Source organism: Herpailurus yagouaroundi, unplaced genomic scaffold (assembly GCF_014898765.1).
Source record: "Herpailurus yagouaroundi ecotype Mexico unplaced genomic scaffold, PumYag 278, whole genome shotgun sequence".
Lineage (NCBI taxonomy): Eukaryota > Metazoa > Chordata > Mammalia > Carnivora > Felidae > Herpailurus > Herpailurus yagouaroundi.
This window is the reverse complement of record NW_024412495.1, coordinates 34,622-43,436: the sequence shown is the minus strand read 5'-3', so window position 1 is coordinate 43,436 and position 8,815 is coordinate 34,622.

Here is an 8,815-nt window from a genome sequence, read left to right as displayed (position 1 = left end):
CGAGCCCCGCGTCGGGCTCTGGGCTGATGGCTCAGAGCCTGGAGCCTCTTTCCGATTCTGTGTCTCCCTCTCTCTCTGCCCCTCCCCCGTTCATGCTCTGTCTCTCTCTGTCCCAAAAATAAATAAACGTTGAAAAAAAAATTTAAAAAAAATAATAATAAATAAAATCTACTGTTACAGGAAGATTTCAGTCTCTTCACTGCCACTATTCACAATGCCCCAGACATGAATACTACATATCTGGGGCTCTTTTTTCCAGTAGTTACCTCCATAGCTTTCGGTGATATGCTTTTGCTACGATTTTTTTGTTTATTTATTTTGAGAGAGAGAGAGAGAGAGAGAGAGAGAGAGAGAATCCTAAGCAGGCTCTATGCTGTCAGCACAGAGCCCAATGTGGGGCTCGATCTCATGAACTGTGAGATCATGACCTGAGCTGAAATCAAGAGTCAGCCACTTAACCGACTGAGCCACCCAGGCACCTTTACTATTTCTTGATTTACCAAAATGAGCCACACCCACTGGCTTCCTTTCCTGTTCTAATGAGTGAGGGTTTAACTCACTTCTATCACCAATCCCACATTCTAATACAGTCCCATTATTATTCTTAGCTCCTCTCTTATTTATATTTGTAATCCTACATCTTTAGTTTTGGTTTTACCTCATTTTACAGCAAACGAAGTGTGGCCGTGGGCTCGCGAAAGCATGATGTTGTCAGTGCCTCTGTCTGGAACTCACCGGTCCTGCTGTATTTCCCATCACCCTGAAGGATGGCGGAATGGCCTTTTGAAGATTTGCTTCTGGTGTCAGCTGGGTGAAATCACTTGGCGGAGCTAGCGTAATGTCCCTAATGTCCCGGGAGATGCGGGACGTGCTTTGAAGCAGCCACTAACGTGTAGTGAAGTTTCTTTCCCCGAGGCAAAGATATCCAAAGACTTCAGGAATCAAGGGGTAGAAGTGGGAGGAGCTTGTTTCACTGTTACTATTCTAATGACCTACCAGTAAAGTTTCAACTTCCCACCCCCACAGCTTCGGGTTCTGCTGGCTTAGAGGTCTTGCTTGGTTGCCACAGGTGGCAAGGGACACGCTGGTTCCACTGAACAGGAAGCTGAGACTGCCACCTGGTGACTTTGTCAGGCAAAAAGGGGGTTGCTGTACTGGTTGGGTGGCTGGGCTTGATTATCGAGCGTAAATCGGTTTGCTACTCCAGAATGGGGGCAAGGAGGAACACCTGGAACCCAGGAGATTCTCTTGGTAATCTTACGTAGGGCTCCCACATGCTGTGGTAAAAATGACGGAAAACTATAGCAACCTAAAACAGGCAGGACTAAGGGGCGACTGGGTGGCTCAGTCGGTTAAGCGTCCGATTCTTGGTTTCGGCTCAGGTCATGATCTTTCGGTTCAGGGGTTCTAGTCCCTCATTGGGCTCTGCGCTGGGAGCCTGCACACTCTCTCACGCGCGCGCGCAAAATAAATAAGCACTGCTAGGAATTTACCCAAGGGATACAGGAGTGCTGATGCATAGGGGCACTCGTACCCCAGTGTTTATAGCCGCACTTTCAACAATACCCAAATTACGGAAAGAGCCCAAATGTCCATCAACTGACGAATGGATAAAGAAGATGTGATTTATATATACAACGGAATATTACTTGGCAATGAGAAAGAATGAAATCTGGCCATTTGTAGCAACATGGATGTAACTGGAGAGTGTTATGCTAACTGAAATAAGTCATACAGACAAACACAGATACCGTATGTTTTCACTCATATGTGGATCCTGAGAAACTTAACAGAAGACAGTGGGGAGGGGAAGGGGAAAAAAAAAGGTTGCAGAGAGGGAAGGAGGCAAACCATAAGAGACTTAAAAACTGAGAACAGCGGTGCCTGGGTGGCTCAGTCACTTAAGTGTCAGACTTGGGCTCAGGTCATGATCTCGTGGTTTGTGAGTTCGAGCCCCACGTCGGGCTCTGTGCTGACAGCTTGGAGCCTGAAGCCTGCTTGGGATTCTGTGTCTCCTTCTCTCTCTGCCCGTCCCCCACTTGTGCATTGTCTCTCTATCAAAAATAAATACAACGTAAAAAAAAAATTTAAAAACAGCAACAACAAACTGAGGGTTGATGGGGGTGGAGGAGAGGGGAAAGTGGGTGAGGGGCATTGAGGAGGGCACCTGTTGGGATGAGCACTGGGTGTTGTATGGAAACCAATTTGACAATAAATTATATATTTTAAAAAAGTATATTTCAGAAAACACTGAATTTATAAAAACAAACAAACAAATAATAAAACAGGCAGAACCATTTAAAGCACAAAAACTTCCAGAATAAAGGGGCACCTGGGTGGTTCAGTGGGTTGAGCATCTAACTTCGGTTCAGGTCATGTTCTCGTGGCTCGTGAGTTTGAGCCCCACATCGGGCTCTCAGGCTCTCGGGCTCTCTGCTGTCAGCGCAGAGTCACTTTGGATCCTCTGTCCTCCTCTCGGTGCCCCTCCCCCGCTGAGCGCATGTGCGCTTTCTCCCGTGCTCTCTCTCCCAAAAATAAATAAACATTAAAAAAATTTGTTTTCAAGGATAAAGATCTAGGTCACCCCACCAGATTACCCGCCCCCCCCCTCCAATATGACTGGCTGAGGTGCTTGCTGGGGACAAAGAGAAGGGGTGGTGGAAGAACACTCATCTTGTCATGTGACCAATCACAGCCGCGAGCACAGTTGTGGCCAAAGATGTCCTGTGTCTTACTTTGATATGGACTTTTGTACCTCATACTTGTCTTTTTCTCCTCTCTCATTCTCATGCTACCAGGAAGTATTAATGTATAAATCATGGCTATTTCTGTAACTCAATATTAGGCTACAGGATAGCAGAATCCGAATCAGGAAACAAAGGCACATTTATTCAGAGATGGGTAAGGGGGAACTTTGGGTTTCTTCTTTCGGTTCGGCTGTCGGAAGGATAGCTGAATCATACAATGTGAAAGCATGGTGCTCCGGTTACCTTTACTTGGAAGTTAAATGTTGAAAAGGAGGTGTTTGGATGCAAGGCTGAGCTGACCCAGGGGTAGATTGTGCTGGGCTGGTTGTGGTTAACCCGGCGCCACCACCATTCATTTTTAAGGCTGAGAACTCTATTTTCCAGAATCCCCTTTCCCTTAGGGTTTTGGGATAGAGCCAGCCAGAGAGAGAAAGTTGTAGGAGGTTTGGAAGATGGAGGTGAATCAGTCACAGTCAAGTATGTGGGTAAACAAGAGATCCACACTGGCTTCCTGGAGCACGACCCCCTTCATCACTGAATTCTGAGATGGTCTGTACAAGCTTCTTGGAGAATCTTGAGACCCACCCACCTTGGTGCTTCAGGCTGAGGTCTTTAGCATGAGCTTCTTTGCTCTTGCAGATAGCTTCCATTACCTCTGTTCTTTTGGCTCTTCCCACACTCACGGAAGTCCCTGATTCTTTTTTTTTTTTTTTTTTAAGTTTATTTACGTATTGAGAGAGAGAGGGAGGGAGGGAGGGAGAGAATCCCAAGCAGGCTCCGCGCTGACACTGCAATGCGGGGCTTGATCCCATGAACCACGAGATCATGACCTGAGCTGAAATTAAGAGTCGGATGCTCAGCCAACCGAGTCACCCAGGTGCCCCTGATTGTAACACTTTTTTACACAACTTTTTTAGTTTTTAAGTAATCTCCACACCTAATATGGGGCTCAAATCCATGACCCCAAGATCAAGAGTCAAACACTCTTTCAGCTGAGCCACCCAGGGACCCCTACAGGGTAATTTTAGAACCTTTTTGTTCTTTTAAAGGAAACCCTGTACCCATTAATGGTCACTCCCCATTGCCTCTCTTGGCCCCAGTCCTAAGCAACCAGGAATCTACTTCCTGTCTCCATAGGTCTGCCTGTTCTGGACATTTCGTAGCCATAGAATTCACAATATGTGATCTTTTGCAAATGGCTTCTTTCACTTAATATCATGTTCTCAAGATTTACTCCTGGGCACCTGGCTGGCTCAGTCGGGAGAACATGTGACTCTTAATCTCGAGTTTGTGAGTTCAAGCCCCATTCTGGGCATAGAGTTTCCTAAATAAACAAGCAACCCAGTAAATAAATAGCTTTTAAAAAGATTTACTCATATTGTAAATATGAGTAATTGTAATTTACTCATATTGTAAATACTTCGTTCCTTTTTATGGCCAAATAGTATTCCATTGCATGGGCATACAGCATTTGGTTTATCCCTTCATCACGTGGCGGACATTTGGGTTATTTCTACTTTGGGGCTATTGTCAATAATGCTGCCATGAACATTTGTGTATCTGTTTTTGTGTGGGCCTACGTTCTCAAAATTAAAAAATATTTTGTACCGAAAAACGACACTTTCCAAATGAAAAGACAATCTACAGAATGGGAGAAAATATTTCCAAGTCACATATTTGATAAAGTGCTTACATCTAGAATATGCAAAGAGTTCTTACAATTCAATAATAAAAAAAGTTAATAATCCAAATTAAAAATGGGTGAAGGCCAGGGCACCTTGGTGGCTCAGTCGGTTAAGCATCCGACTTTGGCTCAGGTCATGATCTCGCAGCTTGTGAGTTCAAGCCCTGCATCAGGCTGTCTGCTATCAACACAGAGACTTCTTGGAATTCTCTGTCCCCCTCTCTCTGCCCCTCCTCCTCTCATGCTCTCTCTCTCTCAAAAATAAACATTTTTAAAAAATAAAAATGGATGAATGGATAAAGAAGTTGTGGTTTATATACATGATGGAATACTGCTTGGCAACGAGAAAGAATGAAATATGGCCATTTGCAGCAACGTGGATGGAACTGGAGAGTGTGATGCTAAGTGAAATAAGTCAGGCAGAGAAAGACAGATACCATATGTTTTCACTCTTTTTTTTTTTTTTTTAAGTTTATTTATTTTTGGGAGAGAGACAGAGCATGAACGGGGGAGGGGCAGAGAGAGAGGGAGACACAGAATTGGAAAGAGGCTCCAGGCTCTGAGCCATCAGCCCAGAGCCTGACGCGGGGCTCAACTCACGGACCGCGAGATCGTGACCTGGCTGAAGTCGGACGCTTAACCAACTGCGCCACCCAGGCGCCCCTGTTTTCACTCTTATGCGGATCCTGAGAAACTTAACAGAAGACCAAGGGGGAGTGGCAGGGGGAAGCAGAAGTTACAGAGAGAGAAGGAGGCAGACCATAATAGACTCTTAAATACTGAGAAGAAACTGAGGGTTGATGGGGGCTGAGAGGGAGGGGAAAGGGGGTGATGGGCATTGAGGAGGGCACCTGTTGGGATGAGCACTGGGTGTTGTATGGAAACCAGTCTGACAATAAATTTCATATTGAAAAAATAACAAAAAATAATAAAAATAAAAATGGGTGAAGGATTTCAACAGACATTTCTCCAAAGAAGATACACAAATGACCAATAAGCACAAGAAAAGATACTCAGCACCTGTTAGTAATCAGGGAAATGCAAACCAAAACCACAATAAGACACCGTTTCACAGTCACCAGGATAGCTGTCGCCAAAAAGACAAACACTAATAAGAGTTGGTGATACGAGACAGAGCTGGAACCCTCACACGTTGCTGGCGAGAATGTAAAATGTTGCAACAGTGTTTGGCAATTCCTCAAAAAGTAAAGAGAAGGCTCAGCAATTCTGCTCCTAGGTACATAACCCAAGAGAATTGAAAATATAGGTTCCAGGGGAGCCTGGGAGGCTCAGTTAAGGGTCCAGCTCTTGATTTTGGCTCAGGTCATGATCTCACAGTTCGTGGGTTCGAGTCCCACATCGGGCTCTGTGCTGACAGTGCAGAGCCTGCTTGGGATTATCTCTCTCCTTCTCTCTCTGCCCCTCCCCCTGACTCTCTCTCTCTCTCACACACAAAATAAACAAACATTAAAAGAAGAAATAAATGGGGCACCTAGGTGGCCCAGTCAATTACGCATTTTACTTTGACTCAGGTCATGTGGTTCGTGGGTTCAAGCCCCACATCGGGCTCTCTGCTGTCAGCATGGAGCCCCCTTCGGATCCTCTGTCCCCTTCTCTCTGCCTGCCCTCCCCCCCCCCTCTCTCTCAACAATAAATAAAAAACATAGTTCCATACAAAACGGACACACAAATGTTCATGGCAGCATTATTCACAATAAATAGCCCCAAAGGAGAAATAACCCAAGTGTCCACCAAGTGGTGAATGGATAAATAAAATGTAGTATATCCACACAATGGAATATTATTTGGCCATAAAAAGGAACGAAGCACTCATATACACCACGATGTGAGTAAATCCACTCTCCCTATTTTTTCTTTTGGCATTTGTACTTCGGGTGTCATACCTAAAGCACTATTAACTAATGCAAATGTATAAAGATTATTCCTCTGTTTTGTCCTAACAGGTTTTTTTTTTTTTTTTGAGAGAGGGTACAAGTGAGTGAGGGACAAAGAGAGAGGGAGAGAGAGAATCCCACGAGGAACAGAGAAAGAGAGAGAGAAGCAGGGCTCACCCAAAGCGGGGCTCAAACTGACGACCTAAGAGATCATGACCTGAGCCACAGTCCGATCGATGTTTAACTGACTGAGCCACCCAGGCGCCGCTCTCGTCTTTTATAATTTCAGCTCGTCTATCTGGGTCTTTGATCCTCTCTCCGGGTCTAAGGTTTTGGACAGGACCCTTCCAGTGCAGTGATCGTGTTTTTCCCCCAGTGATTTTTGTTCAACGTTAAGCTGAAAAGCCCCTTCCCTGACCTCAATCCTTTCTACTCATGTACAAATTAACTTATCCAAGGCATTCATATTGTGATTCCTGAGGTGTTAGGGGCTGGATGTGTATATAATAGGTACAGTATTTGTCAAACAATCGTATTTATTGGGCAGCTGCTGTGTGCTTGCATGATACCGGAGCTAGAAAGGTGAGTAAAATATGATAGTTGTCCTCAAGGAGCAAGCACACGAGCTGGAGATTCATTCAGAAGTATTTATTTATTCGGTACTTTGTTTTATTTTAAGTAGCCTCCATGTCCAATGTGGGACTTGAACTCAGGACCCTGAGATTAAGAATCACATGCTCAGGGCGCCTGGGTGGCTCAGTCGGTTAAGGACCTGACTTCGGCTCAGGTCATGATCTCGTGGTCCGTGAGTTCAAGCCCCACATCGGGCTCCGTGCTGACAGCTCAGAGCCTGGAGCCTGCTTTGGATTCTGTGTCTCCCTCTCTCTCTGCCCCTCCCCCGCTTACACTCTGTCTGTCTCTCTCTCAAAAATAAACAAACATAAAAAAAAAAAAAGGTCATGTGCTCTACCGACTGAGCCAGCCAGGAGCCTCTGTCCAGCACCTTGAAGTGCCCAGCACCAAGCAAATAAGACATCCCTCTTTACTTTTATTTGCTGAACGGTGGCAATGAGTGCACGGCAGGGCACTAAATCCAGTCCAGGAGGAGGGGCAGTGGAGGAGGCAAGGTCTCTTAGAGGAAGTGATGACTGGCGGTCTTCCAGGATGGGTGGCAGTCGGCTGCTGAGGAAGGAAGGAGGCCAAGCCGACCTTCAGAGACGTGGCCTGAGGAGCAGAATGTACACTTCCTCAGTGGGCACCAGGCTGTGCGCGGGGAAAACAGCGCTCCTTCCACCCAGAGAGGGAGGGTGGAGGAAGCAAGTTCCGGGCCGTCTGAAGCCATCCCAGGCAGAAGGCTCGCTTCACCCACTTTACTGCATTGCCTAGAACATAGACCCTTAAATAATAAGACGTCAGATGCACAAACTCAGAGCCTCCCGGATGGTGTTCTGTACAACAGAAGATGCAGACGTTCACTGTGGGAAGTCCACCGTTCTCCAGACGGCTTGGGGAGCTTTTCACCTGAGCATCACAGGAAATACATTGAGTGCATGCCGGGAAATGCCATGTCTGCTGCACTCAGGCGGTGGGGGTGCTGCGTGGCAGGTCCTATAGGTCCAATTCTCCCTGAAGCGGCTGCTCTCCAGAAGCTGAACACAGCTAAAGGCAGGCTAAGGGAGGTGGCTGCAGATGTATAATGGTGCGAAGACCCAAAAGGGAACGTGAAAGCAGTTGAACGGCTGACAACTTCACCTTCCCCTACCGCCTGGTGCAGTAAGCGCTTGGCGCCCCCAAGGGCCCACCTTACTCTATGGCTGGAAGGCATTTGCTCCCTTCTCTGGCTTCTTTGCATTTTTCTGACCTCTTGGGGCAGCAGTGACCCCCATGGATGTTAAAGTCAGTGGCTGTTCTCACAGCTGGAATATTGGTTGAGAGGGAGTAGGACTTCTTGATGGGGAGAGGAGAGGTTGGGAAACAATTTGATCTATTTCGGTCATTAGATATTTGAGAAACTTATGCCAGGAATTCTGGTTTGCAGAGTCCAAAAAAAAAAAAAAAAAAAAAAAGCTAGCGAAGTTTTTAAAGTGAAAGCTACCCGAGTCACGTATCATCTGAGGGCTGCTCATGCAGAAGGTCTGATCTACTCTTCGACATCAGAGGGGAAGTACAGGTTCCTCCCAATTCCAGAGCCTCTGTCCTACGTCACCTATACCGAGCAATCAGAGCCTGAGTGAGCCACCTGGGGTCAGCGGTGGGGCCGGGTGAAGCCTCGGTGTCTGATGGATTTGGTCTTGAAAGGCAGTGGGGCCAGCATGGGCTCCTGGGAACAATGTCACCTGAGGGGTTGGCAAGTCTGAGGCGCGAGAGGCAGAGCAAAGCCTCCAGAGATCGTGCACCTGTGCTTCCTGTGCTGAATGCCACCAGAAGGGGTCGTGAGCTCTGAGGTGTCTGGATTTGGCCCTTTGGCAGCATTTGGGGTGGTGGTGGCT